This window comes from Xiphophorus hellerii, chromosome 16, assembly GCF_003331165.1.
Source record: "Xiphophorus hellerii strain 12219 chromosome 16, Xiphophorus_hellerii-4.1, whole genome shotgun sequence".
Taxonomy (NCBI): domain Eukaryota; kingdom Metazoa; phylum Chordata; class Actinopteri; order Cyprinodontiformes; family Poeciliidae; genus Xiphophorus; species Xiphophorus hellerii.
Window position 1 is genome coordinate 4027983 of NC_045687.1, and position 17669 is coordinate 4045651.

Consider the following 17669-nt stretch of genomic DNA (forward strand, 5'->3'; position numbering starts at 1 on the left):
GAAACAAATCCTTCTTGTTCGGGAACCGTAATACATATTCGAAAAGCGTTTCGAGCGTATGAGAGGGCAATGTGTCTTCTGCGATAGTCCCGAGATTCATATCTGTACCTCACTCAGAGCATTTACAGCGATGAGAGAAAGAAATGTTGTGCCCAGATCTGAACCTAGATCGGCTGTCACTCTAATTTGAGCAAAAATGAGAAACTTTGGGTCGCTTAGAGGCAAATTGTGGACAAACCATAACTGGTATCGACGAGCCGTCTTCACTTTCGAAGAGATCACAGACGTATCTACAAAATGAAATTTGAATGGCATTTCTAGGTGAATTTGTGACGACACAGCAAATCCTCAAAAATAGGGTATTTCTAGGATTTTTCCCATTGACTTATAATGGGTTTTTTTTCGTAGTTTTTTGCGAATTATGTCGCCACGTTAAGCCCAAATCCCACCAGAAGTAATAGCTCCAATGGTGTGAATTTTCTGCACGTTTTGATACCTCATTTGTAGGTGTGCACCCAGCGGTACGAGCCGCATTAACGGTTACGGAAGAAAAATAAAGATTAAAGAGACGCTTCTCTCCGACAATAGTAATAGGTTCCTGCCATTGCTTTGCATGGCAGGCCCCAATAAATATGTTTGAACCTCAAGTGTTTATCCATTCTACTTCTCTATGAGCGTCGTCTGGTGTCCTTCATCCAGACCTTTCTTGGGTACACCAGTTCAATTACTTGCTACAATAAATAATGAATTGGCCAATAACAGATCAGTGCATTTGGGCATTCGGACGTGGTGAGAAGTTGTTCTCCGACTTCCTCAGAAAAAGTGAAAGTATTGAGCTGCAGATATACAATAAAACACCTTGTTGAAAGTCAGGGGAGAATAAGCAGACCAGTTCTGAGATTAAAGAAATGCAACAGTAGCTCAAATAATCCCCTGTAGTGCATAGAAGACCATCTCTTCGTGCCAAGCACATCAATTCTCAAGCTTGCAGGTGATATCATGCCAGTTGAACACTAAGAGCCCCACCTGTCAGCCAAAAGCAGGAAAGTGAGGACGCGTTAACACCAGCCATGTTTAGTACACTTTCATCCAACTGTAGTTTGTTTGTTGAAAGTCTGGTTCACTTGGGAAGATGTGAATGTGTAATTAAACACTGGTGTGGACCACGCCAAGCGGACCAGAGACACCTCCAAAACCAGGAAGTGGACTACAGTGCAGGGCATTCTGGGTAAACACAACCAAAACAAACGTGAGTCCAGCTAGTGGGAGAAATGGTTCATGGTCTTTTACCAAAGACAAAACACAAATCCTACAAACACTTAAAATCTAAAACCACTCCATTTTTGTATGCATTTTGTGAATGAGGAAGTTGTGCTCATGTCTTCTTCAGAGGTTTTTGTGTTGTTTCCTTTAGTAGGTCTTGCTGCAGCGCCCCCACAGGTGAGGAGGGGGATTCCCTCAGGGGAAACGCTGAATGGTCTGAAGGCGTCATATTGACTTTTCTCTGTCACCGTCTTCAGAATGGTCCACTCTGCCATGAGGGACATCAAAATAACCTAAGCACAAATTTACTCCTGTAAATCTTTTAAGAAAAACAGGCAGCTGGCAGCCTAATATCTTTTTATTTAGCTGATTTAATTGTACAAATCGTCATTGGATGCTGTACAAACAGAAAAGGATGCAAACCAAACGCCGTCAGACGTAAGGACTGGCAGTCCTCAGTGTAGCCGCAAATTTGCAGCGAACACTTTTTACAAGGTAAGAAGATTAATGTTGATTAAAATTAGTAAGATGCACTTAAATATTGCATTATAGAGAAGGCATGCGTCTAATCTTTGGTTACAATGGAGAAAACGCTCCACCATCAACTAGACTAGCATGTAGGAAAAACATTGGTTAGCATCTAGACTTTTACGTGTGCTCTGCTGTAAGGGAAAACGCTGTGGTATAAATTATGTGGTCAACACATCAGGTGGGAGGAGGTGAGTTGTTTTCTATGTCCAACTTTTGAAAATACCACCATCTATGAGGCAGAACTAGGTGTGCTACTTCCACAGACAAATTAGCTTGACTCTAACAAGTAGAAAACGTGTACTGGCAAAACAACTTGGGAAAACAATGACAGTTTCTCCATTCGGTACTTACATTCCTCACTTCTGACGTCCATCATGGTGATCAAGTGCAAAGAGTCAATACTGCTCTGCCTTTGAAACTAATTGGCATCCCTTAAACTTAGCCAGAAATGGACAGTCTAGCTAAATTCATGGATGAATGGACGGAGAACCAAACTAACTCTGTATTAATGAGATTCAAAACTACAAATTCATTCATTAAAAGTGTTAAAGGTTAACATGTATTTTTAAGTTATGCTGCTGTTGGATAGATAACACCTGAATGCACTATTAGACCTTCCTGCTGCCTCAAATAGAACCAGGTTGCACCCCATCCGACCCTCCCATCATGGCCACCCTGTGTCGGTGCCGCTCCACCGCTGCCGTGCATTTGCGTCTAAAAATAGACCCCACTCTGATGACGATGCGCTGGAACCCCCCCCATCCCCATGCACCTCTCTGTGGCACATTTAGCCCTAATAAACTTAGAAAGAATCCCTGATGCATGGAGGAGTTTGGCCAAAGCTCCACTACCTTCCCTCTCTGCACTCCACTCCCTGCGATTACCATCAGCGGACAGTTTTAATGGGATAAATGGGATTTGGTTTGGAGAGCAAGTAAGAGTGTTACTGAGTATGTTGCAGTGCCTGAAGACACAGAATCACACTCCGAACAGTCTTTGTGCTGATCAAATGTTGGCTTGAGGCAAACCGCTGGTGCTGAAACTTTTATAACCACATAAAATGCTGCGATTCCTCGTTGGCATGGTTTTAGCCGGAGAGAGAGAGAGAGAGAGAGCTGATAGGTGTTGCACTTAGAAAATAATGATAGATCTGTTCCCTACACATGTTTAATGGTAAACAATACAAAAATACTTCACTTTATTAAACTGCAGCACTTTGGCCAACGTCTCTTGGTTTTATGTGCTGCATAAATAAATTTACATTAACAAAATGTGAGTCAAGATTAGCCATAATTCATCTGAATGGATCGATATTACAAATCAACTTCCAAAAATGTCAATACTTAATTAAATACACAGCAAAAGTATTCAAATCCCTTTTCCACATTCTGTCACCTAAAATGAGTCACCAAGAGGTTTAAAGGACCCAAAGCATCACTAATCAACACAGAAATGGTTCAGTAGAGAGAAAATCAACTTTCAAGGTAATCTCAACTCTGCAGAAAAAATGCTGAAAAAATGAAACATGAAATGATTTAAAAACAGTGAGCACAAAAGGCTGCCCTTTTGAAATGTTTTAGGACAAAATGTAGCGCCATTTTAATGGAAATCGGGATTTAAGACGGCCATTCAATTATGCTATAAAAGTTTCCAGTTTTCTCTTATTTCACTTTCTATTCTTACTGACACTGACTCCGACACCTTCTTATCTCAGATAACCAAGTATTAACCAACAATTTGGAAGCGCCAACTGGACAAATGTCTCAGAAGAGACACCAAACCAATGTGTGATTTCCTTCCTCGCTGACACCAAGAGTTTTGTCCCAAAAATCTCAGAACCATCGTGCTTCAAGGCTTCAATTTCAACCATTTCTTTTCTACCGGAAGTAAATGGTATCACCTGTGTCTGCAAAACACTCCAACAGCCCATTAATGCCAGACAGGACCATCGCTCAGATGTGACGAAGAACCCACAGACGGTGACATGATTAACAGTTGCTGTCGCTCAAAGACAGGTGGCTGCAGGTGAGCGACAGAGGGGAAGGAAATCAGAAGAAACAAGAGAGAGAGGACAGGGCTGAAGTAGGACAAAGCGCAGGGGAGGTCTGTCTGTCCCAGTTCAGAGGCTTACCACCAGTAAGAGCCAGAGAAGAAGTGAGAGAGAGGAAAAAAACTGAAAGGAGTGAGAGATGGAGAAGCCTAAATCTGGAGGTATGAACTGCATCACCCCGAGCTGTGCTGCAGGAAGAAAGCCGAGCTAAACTCCCATGCAGTTGAGCAAATAAACCAAGAGGGAGGCTGAAAATAATAAACCTTAGAGAAAGTCGAACTCTGGCAATGTTTCAACACTAAAGCAACCGAGCAGATGGACGACCAATCCGAAAGAAACAGTTCATTTTCCATACAAACCTGCCCTTCTTTAATTATTTTACTAGAATAATCATGTCTGTAAATCCTTTTTTGTGCTCTTAGGCCCTCTTTGAGTCGTACTCACCAGACCTGAACTAGCGTGTTCTGCAGAGATTGTGGGCCCCTGATCCCCACGGAGGGATCTGCACGGCTGGAAACGCTGATTCGCTGCAGAGTCCTCTCATTCCGGCCTAAACTTCGCTGACCCAGATGATATTAATGGGACTCGAATGTCAATTCCAACTACTGGCACCGAGCGTGGGCTGTTTGCTGGAGTTTGGCGCTGTCTCTTTGCCAAATAATGCTTGAAGCAAAGATGACATGGCAGTCAGCTGTCAGCTGCAGCTAAATTGGTTTGCTGAACCAGATCAGCGCGACTTCCCTGGGCTAAATTATCTCCCATGGAATGAAAGCATAAATTAGGACTGTAAAACTTTAGGAAGACATTGAATAAAGACGTTACAGCAACGACTCACCCAGACATGAAGCTAGAACTCTATAATAAAGTAACGCCACTTATAAGTACGTTTCATGTTTGAAATAAAGTTATTGTGGAAAAAAAATAAAGTAAGAGAATGCGAGGGGAGGAAACTGAACTGCTGCATAAACAATGTGGGATTTATCCAGAAAAAATAATTTAGGGGAAGAAAGGTGAGCTAAAGGTTTTCAAAGTTAGCTGAAGCGCCAAGCAAAAAAATTACCTGCTCTGATGTCTAGCCATCACAATTTGACCCTTGTCAATCTAATTAAGCTTAAGTTGAAATCCAAAAACTTGCTCATTTTTCCTGCTTCTTATTCATGAACAGAAAACACATCAGTCCTTATGTTATGGCTAATTGGTGTAAGTCGGATGCGTGTTGGTGTTGCATGACATTTGCAAATCGCTGCATGTCAGACGTTCATGTACCTGAACTACGGAGTAAATCGGCTCAAACATCACATCTTCTTCCACATTGGAGAATTTGCACAATAACCCACTTAGCTTGATGCATACCCACAATGCATCACTATAAAACTGTCACTTCGATAAACCTTTGATGCCACCACTCAAGATGCCTCCTTTCAAACTCATTAATTCACCTTTAGGTTTGAACTGAACCGCTCCTTCTTGCTTTAGCCAGATACTTTAGTTTTATTTCAAATTTCTTGATTTTATTTCAGTCGTTTAAAGTGGTTTTGTTTAATATCTTTCCAGGCTTTTTGAAAATCTGTCAAAGTTTTTCTTCAAACTTTGGCTGCATTTTTGCTGATTTGTGTCCCAATATCTGCCAAGACTAGCAGATAAATAATCTGGGAAAGTCACATCTTTAAGAAACAGGCAAAAAGTTCATCCATCATTCAGTTTAACTTTCACTATATATCTCACTGAGAATTACTTTGCTGGTGATAAAAATCCATTTTATGTTCACATCTTTGGTATTTTTTATAGATTCAGCTAAAGAAATTGGGTCAAATTGTGTTTTACCCCTTGACTTCTGTGTAAATGGTCAGGCAGAACAGCCAAATAATAGGAAACTTTATAAAAAGACAATCAGAAAGCCAGAAAAAATAAAATTACCTTAAAAAAATACAGCTGAACCTAGGTTATCATAGGAGTTAGTCAACACAACCAAACAGGTAATATGTGAGAATACTTGAGACGCCCTTTAAAATATTTAGAAATGGCTATTTTGATAGTTCAAATACTAAATATACATTAATATGCAATAATATCCAAAATGGAAACCGTCTTAGCACAACTTTAAAAGCTCAAATCTACAGTCTTCCTTATTTCTGTTCTTCAGCAGCAAGGAAAAAGAATGGTGCTCCTTGATTGGCTTCCAAGTTGCAATTTCATTTCAATATTTTAGATAATCTCTATGAAAAAACTGCAAATAGATAAACTTTCCATGTATAATTTGGATTTATGTTCCACAAAAAATCCTTTAATAGGCCGCAGTCAATGTATCTCTATTCCCTATTTTTAAGTAGTTCTTCTTCTCTCTTCTAAGATTTACAGGATAAATATGCAACATTTTTGGTAGTTAGTTTCATTTTGAAGAGGATTTCAAACTTCACACTTGCCGATTGCTAACCCCCTAGTTGGAGCCTGAACTCGACTTTAGGGACCACAGTTAATACGAGAATACTGGGAGTCCATTGTTCCAAAAAGAGTTGCTGCCCTTCCTGACAAAAAGGCAGAGCACCAGTTTAACCACCAACAGGGAATGGTTCCAGTTTGGAAGTAATTTGTTACACCTGCAGACCTGTAAGCGACCTGTTGAGTAAGGATGGTACATCTAGAAAAGGTAAGTAGGATGGAATTGGTTGCAGTGCACTCCCAACATAACCACCATGCTTTCAATTGCACATCGTTATTCCTTGAGGGTTCATTCACTCCAGCCCATTTTCAAAAATGTACTTTCAACATGTTTTCACACCTAATAGTCTGGGCCACTCGGTTCAGTTGGGAACCAAAACTATAACATTTGTTAAATTTTCAGCTGCTGTTCTCTTTCACACTGCATTGTGTCAAACGAACCAAATCCTTTGAGCAACCTGTTCCCCTCCTCGCCTATGGGGGCGCTGCACCAAGAGCTACTGAAGGAAACGACACAAAAACCACTAAAGAAGACGCAAAGTGCGACTTCCTTCTTCACAAAATGTAAACAAAAATGGATTGGCGTCAGATTTTAGTAGTTGGAGGATTTCACGACACATTTTTCCCACTAGTATTAGATTCACATTTGTTTAGGTTTTATTACCCAGAATGCCTTGCACTGTAGCCCACTTCCTGCTTTTGATTTAACACGTAATTAAATTCTGATGCGGACCAAAAAAGCGAACTCTGGTCCACCTACAAACCTTGTTCTCGGTTCGGTTGAAGTGAACTTTGGCGCGATCTGAATGGCTACGTGAACACCAATCAAACCAAAAGCAGGAAGTGGACTGCAGCGCAGGGCATGCTGGGTAAATACAACCCAAACAAACCTGAGTGTCTAGCGCTAGCGGGAGAAATGACTTCTGGTTTTTTACCAAAGACAAAGGAGAAATCCTACAATCCCTAAAATCTGACGCTACTCCCTGTTAGTTTACATTTTATTAAGAATGGAAGTTACGCTCAATGTCTTCCTCAAAGGTTTCTGTGTCGTTTCCTTCAATGGTTATTGGTTTAGCACCCCCACAGGCGAGGAGGGGAACAGGTTTTTCAAAGGGATTGGTTCATTTGACACAGTGCAGTGTGAAAGCTGTTTTCGAGTCTACCCGACTATCAGGTGTGAAAACATACTAAGTTCTTCAGATCTCCAAATTTGACTTTTCTTGGTGCCCAACCGTTAATCAGTTTATGTGTTTTGCTTTTGTTCTCTCTGAGATTTTCCAAGTTCTCCAGCTTCCTCCCACTTTCCAAACAAACCTACGTTAGTAATGCATTTAGTTTGTGTGCTGCTGAGCTGGGTTAGACGGTACATCATAAGAAAGCCTGGCTCTCTTGAGGCCAAATGTAAAGCAATTTGAGTTGGTATGCAACTCTGCCTGGAGTGTAACGACTGCTTGACATCAATGAGTGGAAAGAGTTTTTGAACTCTCTCTTATCTCCACTCCACGGCGACATCAGCTCTCCATCAGCTCTCCATCAGCTCTCCATCGCCTAATGGTGTCTCCACATCAGCGTGTGGCTGGAAGTTCACAGTTTCACTGCTGTAAATTGAGCTGGATGCTCTGCAGTTTGAGGAAGCGCTCCTCTGTCATTACCCTCCTCACATTCAGAGCCTGGAAAGCAGGTGTTGGCGTGGGTGATGTCCCTGCATTGTCGTTATTCTGCGAAAACTCAACTCAACTCCCAGTCACGTTTGAAACACCTACAAGTCCTGCCAAACCTGCTCTAGTGTGTAATTATATACACCTTCAGCAGAGACAATGGCATCTATACACTGCAAAAACACAAAATCCCACCAAGTATTTTTGGTCTAGTTGTAGTGCAAACACTTTAATACACATGAAATAATTCAAAACTAACTTGCAGGTAACTTTTCAGCAATATAAGAGCTTGTTTTAAGAAAATAATTTATTAACATTGATTTAAAAAGTACTAGTTACAAGTGAAATAATCTACCAGTGGAACAAGACATTTTTCCAATATTATAAGTAAAAAAGTCTTGTTCCACTAGCAGATTATTTCACTTATAACTACGATAACAAATATTGCTGGACGATAAATTGTCTCAGAAGTTATTGCAATGTACAATAAATATTGTTCTAAGACAATTTTCAAGTAACATAATGGCAATAATGGTGTAATAATGCAAAAACACACTCAAAGATTAATAAACTTTAAATTTAATGGTAGAACTGGAAGATATTTTAAATATCCAAAATGAATAAACAAAACAACAAATAAAATGATTTTAAAAGTCTCTAAACAAAATTATCCACCAGTAAAACCAAAGCACCAGACTGAAGACATGATAAATCATGCAAATTATTGAGCTTTGCAATTAATTGATTCATTGATTTTTGCAAGTCTTTTTCTACCAAGAAATTAAGAAATTATTAACTTACAAAAAGCTCCTATATCTTGCTGAAAAGTTACTTGTGAGTTAGTTTTGTCTTAGAAACTAGACAAAAGTTTCTGCAGTAGAAACTAGACAAAAATACAAAAGATTTTGTGTTTTTACAGTGCAGAGGCGGAGATCATGTCGGAACATTGTGCAGGAATGAAGCCGTTGAAGTGAGAAACATCCTCAGCAGAAACTCCTGCTACATCTCATATTTCCTCCCATGTATCCGTGTTCATGTTCATTCATGCTTATCCTGCCTCCGTCTGCATGTCAGGGGAATCTCCGTGTGATTCAGGGTGATTTTGTGCACCGCTTGGTGTTTTAACGTGAACAATGAGACGCTCTGTGCCGCACATCCTTTGACAGGCATGCAAATGTATGTGGGTGGGATTATCAGATTGTCACAACGGTAAATCTGCGTTATGATTTTTATTTTTTTTTATCTGGTGCACAAACATTTTCTTTCCCCTTGCAGATGTGGGAAAATATTCTGCATCCTCAGCAGATCCACGATTGCATTTCCTGCATGTATACGTCCTGCATGCACAGAGAGGCAATGTTTTCTATCATTGCAGTTAACTTGAACATTCACGTCCCCCCCCCCTTTCTCTCTCTCTCTCTTGAGGTCCTGCTGCACACAGACAGACCCCCTACTGACTCCCTCATCAAAAACCAAGCTTCCTCTGTCTCCATGCAACTCAGAGATGAAGAACACATTAAAAAAAAGACAGGAAAGAGTCTTACTTTCTTTTATAATTCCTGGTGAAAATGGAGAATTCCCTCTGGAAGAAAGAAAGTGGGGATAAGTGAGGAAGAGGAGGAAGAGGAGGAGGGGAACCCAGTGGCTTCCAGTTGCAGAGAAATGAGGAGCAGCAGGAAGATGCAACAATAAAAACCTTCCTCCTTCAACAACGACCGCGGCGTTGAAGAGGTCACGGTCAGTCCCGGGTGCTGCTGGACGCAGAGGAGCGGAGCAGCAGCAGCATCTTCATCACCAGCTCCTCCTCGCCTCTCCTCCTCCTGCAGCAGCAGCAGCAGCTCTGTAGTAACACTTCTATCTGTTCAGTCCGACACACTCCCCATCCTTCGCCGCACGGCCCTCCCCTTCTCCAGCTCTCCTCGTCCTGATTGGCTGTCCCGCTCCTCTCCCCCGTTACCCGGATACAGGGCTCACCCCTCCCTCCTTCAGTCAGCATACCCCACTCCTGGGTTGCCAGGTTGGGTGGGTTTCCACCCAGTTTGGCTGCTTTTGAACACATTGGGCAGGAAGAAACTGATCTGAGCGGGTTGTTAAAAGTTTGGGGTTTTTATAAAGCGTTCATAATCAAAGTACTGTAATCGTGCGACAGAGAATTAGGGCCATGCCAACAAAAACAAACAAAAATAAAATAAAATTACAAGAATAAAATCAAAATACGAGAATAAAACTGCAATACTGACAGGAATGTCATAATATTCTGAGAATAAAGTCAAAATTATTTCAGTAAAGTTATAATATGAGAAGAAAATTGTAATAATGCGACAATAAAATCATAATAATGATATTCATATTATTACGAGAAGTCGTAATAATACGAGAATAAAATTGTGATTATTTTTTAGAAGTATTATGAAAATAAAGTCATTCAAGTCAAAATAATATCAGAATAAAGTCATAATATTATCAGAAGAAAGTCAAAATACGAGAATAAAATCCTAATAATGTCAATAAAGTCAGTATTACAATAATGTCATTATTACGATTAAAGTATTACCTAGCAGTATTAGAGAAGTATTACGAGAATAAAGTTGAAATATTACGAGGATACAGTCAGAATATTTCTAGAAGTCATAATAACACAAGAATCGAGTCAGAATTATTATTTTGAATTTCGTCTTGACATGCATCATAATAGTGTTGAAAAATAAAAGTTTTCCAACTCCCCCTGAGAAACTTTCCCCTGGTTTCTTCAGCTTTTCTCTTCAGTGACCGCTTCTTAAGCCACTCATCCATTATTATTTCCTTTGGTAAGCTAACTGTAGCGCTGCATTTTGAGCTGACGTAACGGTAATTAAACGGTGGTTTACTCGCAGTACTTGGCGGACCTCCAGTGGTCCAGGGACCACAGCTTGAGAAAGGTCCGGTTAGACAGCTTGGTTTAATCTCATGTTATTAGCTAATCGATTTGATTTGGACGGGTTTCACGTTGCGTTTTGGGCTGGAAACCCTCAGTCAGATCTGGCAACCCGCACCCCCCCACCTCTATCTTTCTCTCTCTGTATCTTTGATGTTTGGGAGTTCAGTCTCTCAGCTGTAAAAAGAATATTATGTTTTCTCATCTTTTACAAGAACAGAGAGGGATCCACCCAACCTTTCAGATACATCAAATAATCCTGTAATCACCGTGTAAAACAACCACAACACAAAGACCTTCCCCACACAATCAACCAGAATCGAAGCACAATGTGCAGGAAAAGCAGGGAACTCACACAGAAATATGAATTAGAAATGAAAAGATGTGGATAAGAGGATGATGAGGGAAGCCGCCGCTGCTGCTGCAACGCTTATTATCATACAGAGAGGAAGACGGAGGAGAGGAGCTCTGTGGGAGGAGAAGGAGCTTCCTACAGACGAGCTGAACTGAATAGCAAAGAGATATTAACTCCATTATTCCATCAGTGGCCACAGTCGCTTTGATGAGCTAACCTTCGCTTTCATAGCTGAAAACTGGGGCGAGCGAGGAGAGTTAGGACGACTGTGTGCAGGAAATCCACCTTCAAACATTAAAACAGATGTTTTTTCAGTCACATCATCGTGATGGGGGAATAAAAGGTTCTGCATTTCTCTTTTCTGAGAAGCTCTTGTTATTTCTCCCTATAATGCTTCCTTGAACAGGTTAGGATCGGTCTGTGGCTGAAACAAAACATGTTTATAAACATTTTTTTGGCCAAAATAATTTTTAAATAATGAGATTTCAGTCTGATCACTTCAGAATGAGCTGTTTTAGGGCTGCTGTCACTTTAAATCCAAATAACCTGCTGCTGGCCACGCCCCGCAACTCAAAACAGAAAAAGAAATGCAATTAAAGCTGCAAGCAGCCTCGGGCGGCCCTCGCAGCAAGCGCCGCTCCGGCCTATTGGCCACCGCGGGGGTTCCAGCCACCGCAGAAGCTCTCGCACGATTTCCAGAGCCGCAGCCCGCTCCCCACCGCAGAAGCTCTGCCGCAGTTTCCAGCACCGCCGCCCGCTAGCCGCCGCAGAAGCTGTCGCGCATTTTCCACGCCCGTCCACCGGGCGACACGCGTGAATGCGTTCGGCGGCGCTCCCCGACGACTGTCAAAAAATCTGGTGCAGATCGGTCGATGCGTCGAGGAGATACAGCCGATGTATTAACTTAGGGGGCGCAGTGGAGCCAAATTACATCTCAATCCCGTTGGGCTCTTTAGAGGTGAACAAAGGTCATACATATCCAGTTTGGAGCCAATCGGATGATCCATGCTTGAATTAGAGCCAAACGTATGAATATGGCGAGGGACTGATATTCGCCATTTGGCCACGCCCACACGGTTCAGCCCGCAGCGAGCAATGACAGAGCTCATCATCCGAATCATCTTGATTAGGTCAAGAGAGCCATAAACGGAGCTTTCCAAGGAAAAAAACGGCACTTCCGGTTCCGAGGGGGCGGGGCTTAGATGACGTCATAATGTGATGACGTAGGATCGACGGGCAAGCCTCCAGGATCACTCAGGCCAAGTTTGATGCAGCTCGGTCAAAATATGTGGAATGTAGAGGCAAACGTATACGAACGGCGTTGCCGCCATTGAAAACTCTTGGCACTTTAAAGCAAGCGAGACCAACTTCCTATCTGTCATCCAACACAGAATCACCTTGATTAGGTCAAGAGAGCCATAAACAGAGCTTTCCAAGGAAAAAAACGGCACTTCCGGTTCCGAGGGGGCGGGGCTTAGATGACGTCATAATCTGATGACATAGAATTTTCAGACATCACACCAGCATCACTCAAGCCAAGTTTGGTGCAGCTCGGTCGAAACATGTGGAATCTAGAAGCAAACGTATGGCATCGGCGTTACAGGTCACTTCGCCACGCCGCCACACCCAGCTGCTTCATCGCAGCTGGTCAGGGCTTGGATCCACAACACACCAACATATCTTCTGTCTCTGGACACAGTTTCATGTTGATTAGGTCAAAGGGCTAAGATAGCGACCGTTCACAGTAAAACATGACACTTCCTGTTCTCAGGGGGCGTGGCCTAAGTGATGTCATCATTTCACCACAGGGTATTTTAGGACACCCGATGACGACCAATCACTGAAAGTTTGGTGTCTCTGTGAGTTTCTGTGCAGGATATATAAGAGTTTGGTGTTTCATGGCGAGTAGGTGAACTTTGACCCCTGGTAACCCCCCTTCAGCAAGCTCATACAGTCACCAATTTGATAACTTTAAATCAAACATGCCTTATGATCAGACTGACCGAGTTTGAAGCCGATCAATCGAAATCCCTAGGAGGAGTTCGATCAAATACGAAGGCTGTAAACGTCAAACTCGAGGTCCAAAATGGACCTTCAACACAAAATGGCCGACTTCCTGTTGGGTTTCGACCATGGCTCTAAGAGACTTTTTTGTACGTCCTGACAAGATACACATATGTACCAAGTTTCGTAATTCTAGGTTAAAGCATGGCTTGGGGCTGTTCATTTAAAATACTCTAGGGGGCGCAATAGATAAATTAGGCCACGCCCACCAAATTTTGTTATGAATTCCTGTCGGTGGGTGGATAAGGATCCATCCTAGTGAGTTTGGAGCAGCTGGGCCCGAAATTGTGGAATTCAGAGCCAAACGAAATTCGACGGCGTTCGCAACGCCGCCACGCCCACCTGCTTCATCGCAGCCGGTCGGGGTTGGAATCCACAACACACCAACATGTCTTCTGTCTCTGGACACAGTTTCATGTTGATTAGGTCAAAGGGCTAAGATAGCGACCGTTCACAGTAAAACATGACACTTCCTGTTCTCAGGGGGCGTGGCCTAAGTGATGTCATCATTTGACCATAGGGTATTGTAGGGCACCCGATGACGATCAATCACTGAAAGTTTGGTCCCTCTATGTGTTTTTATATAGGAAATATAAGAGTTTCGTGTTTCATGGCGAGTAGGTGAACTTTGACCCCTGCTAACCCCCCTTCAACATGCTCCAAAACTCACCAATTTGATAACTTTAAATCAAACATGCCTTATGATCAGACTGACCGAGTTTGAAGTCGATCAATCGAAATCCCTAGGAGGAGTTCGATCAAATACGAAGGCTGTAAACGTCAAAATCGAGGAAAAAAATGGACGTTCAAGACAAAATGGCTGACTTCCTGTGATAGTTGGCTAATAACATTAAATGTAAGTTCTGAGTCTTTTGGTGAGCTCTACAAGTGTGCCAAATTTCATGTCTCTACGATGAAGTACGTTCATACCATTGTGTTAACAGAAAATTGCTAGTTGCCGCCGTTGAGCAATTTTTTTTGCGATTTTTGCAACAACCTTAAAATTCAAAATTTTTAATTTTTCTAGTTGCGACCGCCAAGTTTGGTGAGTTTTTGAATATGATAAAGCCCCCAAAAAGGCACACGAAGAGGTGGGAAGAATAATAATTAAAGCTGCAAGCAGCCTCGGGCGGCCCTCGCAGCAAGCGCCGCTCCGGCCTATTGGCCACCGCGGGGGTTCCGGCCACCGCAGAAGCTCTCGCGCGTTTTCCAGAGCCGCAGCCCGCTCCCCACCGCAGAAGCTCTGCCGCAGTTTCCAGCACTGCCGCCCACTAGCCGCTGCAGAAGCTGTCGCGCATTTTCCCCAAATTACATCTCAAACCCGTTGGGCTCTTTAGAGCAGAACAAAGGTCATACATATCCAGTTTGGCGCCAATCGGATGATCCATGTGTGAATTAGAGCCAAACGTATGTATATGGCGAGGGACTGATATTCGCCATTTGGCCACGCCCACACGGTTCAGCCAGCAGTGAGCATTGACAGAGTTTATCATCCGAATCATCTTGATTAGGTCAAGAGAGCCATAAACAGAGCTTTCCAAGGAAAAAAACGGCACTTCCTGTTCCGAGGGGGCGGGGCTTAGATGACGTCATAATATGATGACGTAGGATCGACGGGCAAGCCTCCAGGATCACTCAGGCCAAGTTTGATGCAGCTCGGTCAAAATATGTGGAATGTAGAGGCAAACGTATACGAACGGCGTTGCCGCCATTGAAAACTCTTGGCACTTTAAAGCAAGCGAGACCAACTTCCTATCTGTCATCCAACACAGAATCACCTTGATTAGGTCAAGAGAGCCATAAACAGAGCTTTCCAAGGAAAAAAAGGCACTTCCGGTTCCGAGGGGGCGGGGCTTAGATGACGTCACAATGTGATGACGTAGGATCGACGGGCAAGCCTCCAGGATCACTCAGGCCAAGTTTGATGCAGCTCGGTCAAAATATGTGGAATGTAGAGGCAAACGTATACGAACGGCGTTGCCGCCATTGAAAACTCTTGGCACTTTAAAGCAAGCGAGACCAACTTCCTATCTGTCATCCAACACAGAATCACCTTGATTAGGTCAAGAGAGCCATAGATGAAAGTTTCCAAGGAAAAAAATAGCACTTCCTGTTCTGAGGGGGCGGGGCTTAGATGACGTCATAATCTGATGACATAGAATTTTCAGACATCACACCAGCATCACTCAAGCCAAGTTTGGTGCAGCTCGATCGAAACATGTGGAATCTAGAAGCAAAAGTATGGCATCGGCGTTACAGGTCACTTCGCCACGCCGCCACGCCCAGCTGCTATCTCAAAGCCGGTCAGGGTTGGAAACCTCAACACACCAACATGTCTTCTGTCTCTGGACACAGGTTCATGTTGATTAGGTCAAAGGGCTAAGAGAGCGACCGTTCACAGTAAAACATGACACTTCCTGTTCTCAGGGGGCGTGGCCTACGTGATGTCATCATTTGACCATATGGTATTGTAGGCCACCTGATGACGATCAATCACTGAAAGTTTGGAGTCTCTGTGAGTTTTTGTGTTAGAAATACCAATTTTTCATTTTTTCCTGTGTATTACAAAATCGAAGAATTTCATCTGCAGGGCAATGCTGCCCTCTGGTGTCGAATTACTGAAATAATGAAACTATTTCAGTGGCCAGCAGAGGGCAGCATTGCCCTACAAACGACGAACATGTACTGTTTATTATGTAATTACACAGAAGATCTCTCTAATTCATTCTGAGGGGGCGGGGCTTAGATGACGTCATAATATGATGACATAGCATTGTCAGGCATCACAACAGCATCACTGAGGCCAAGTTTGGTGCAGCTCGGTCGAAACATGTGGAATCTAGAAGCAAACGTATGGCATCGGCGTTACAGGTCACTTCGCCACGCCGCCACACCCAGCTGCTTCATCGCAGCCGGTCAGGGCTTGAATCCACAACACACCAACATGTCTTCTGTCTCTGGACACAGTTTCATGTTGATTAGGTCAAAGGGCTAAGATAGCGACCGTTCACAGTAAAACATGACACTTCCTGTTCTCAGGGGGCGTGGCCTAAGCGATGTCATAATTTCACCACAGGGTATTTTAGGACACCTATTGTTGATCAATAACTGAAAATTTGGTGTCTCTGTGAGTTTCTGTGCAGGATATATAAGAGTTTCGTGTTTCATGGCGAGTAGGTGAACTTTGACCCCTGGTAACCCCCCTTCAGCAATCTCAGACAGTCACCAATTTGATAACTTTAAATCAGACATGCCTTATGATCAGACTGACCGAGTTTGAAGCCAATCAATCGAAATCCCTAGGAGGAGTTCGATCAAATACGAATGCTGTGAACGTCAAAATCGAGGTCAAATGAAATTCAATCTAAAATGGCCGACTTCCTGTTGGGTTTAGAGCATGGCTCTAAGAGACTTTTTTGTACGTCCCGACAAGATACACATGTGTACCAAGTTTCGTAATTCTAGGTTTAAGCATGGCTTGGGGCTGTTCATTTAAAATACTCTAGGGGTCGCTATAGAGAAATTAGGCCACGCCCACCAAATTTTGTTATGAATTCTTGTCGGGGGGTGGATAAGGATCCATCCTAGTGAGTTTGGAGCAGCTGGGCCCGAAATTGTGGAATTCAGAGCCAAACGTATGGCAACGGCGTTACAGGTCACTTCGCCACGCCGCCACGCCCACCTGCTATGTCAAAGCCAGTCAGGGTTGGAATCCTCAACACACCAACATGTCTTCTGTCTCTGGACACAGTTTCATGTTGATTAGGTCAAAGGGCTAAGAGAGCGACCGCTCACAGTAAAACATGACACTTCCTGTTCTCAGGGGGCGTGGCTTAAGTGATGTCATCATTTCACCACAGGGTATTTTAGGACATCCGATGCCGATCAATCACTGAAAGTTTGGTCCCTCTATGTGTTTTTTTATAGGAAATATAAGAGTTTCGTGTTTCATGGCGAGTAGGTGAACTTTGACCCCTGCTAACCCCCCTTCAACATACTCCAAAACTCACCAATTTGATAACTTTAAATCAAACATGCCTTATGATCAGACTGACCGAGTTTGAAGTCGATCAATCGAAATCCCTAGGAGGAGTTCGATCAAATACGAAGGCTGTAAACGTCAAAATCGAGGAAAAAAATGGACGTTCAATACAAAATGGCCGACTTCCTGTGATAGTTGGCTAATAACATTAAATGTAAGTTCTGAGTCTTTTGGTGAGCTCTACAAGTGTACCAAATTTCATGTCTCTACGATGAAGTACGTTCATACCATTGTGTCAACAGAAAATTGCTAGTTGCCGCCGTTGAGCAATTTTTTTTGCGATTTTTGCGACAACCTTAAAATTCAAAATTTTGAATTTTTCTAGTCGCGACCGCCAAGTTTGGTGAGTTTTT

General features: G+C 42.8%; 1 protein-coding gene across 3 annotated transcripts in view; it reads right to left on the reverse strand.

Annotated features, from left to right (window-relative positions):
- The window catches only part of shank1 (SH3 and multiple ankyrin repeat domains 1), an 86036-nt gene extending 76236 nt beyond the window's left edge, over positions 1-9800 (reverse strand). For all 3 annotated transcript variants that reach the window (XM_032586787.1, XM_032586786.1, XM_032586785.1), the window contains exon 1: positions 9486-9800. The gene's annotated coding sequence lies outside the window, so the exon portion shown is untranslated. The remainder of the gene's footprint in view (positions 1-9485) is intronic.
- Between the last annotated feature and the right edge of the window lie 7869 nt (positions 9801-17669).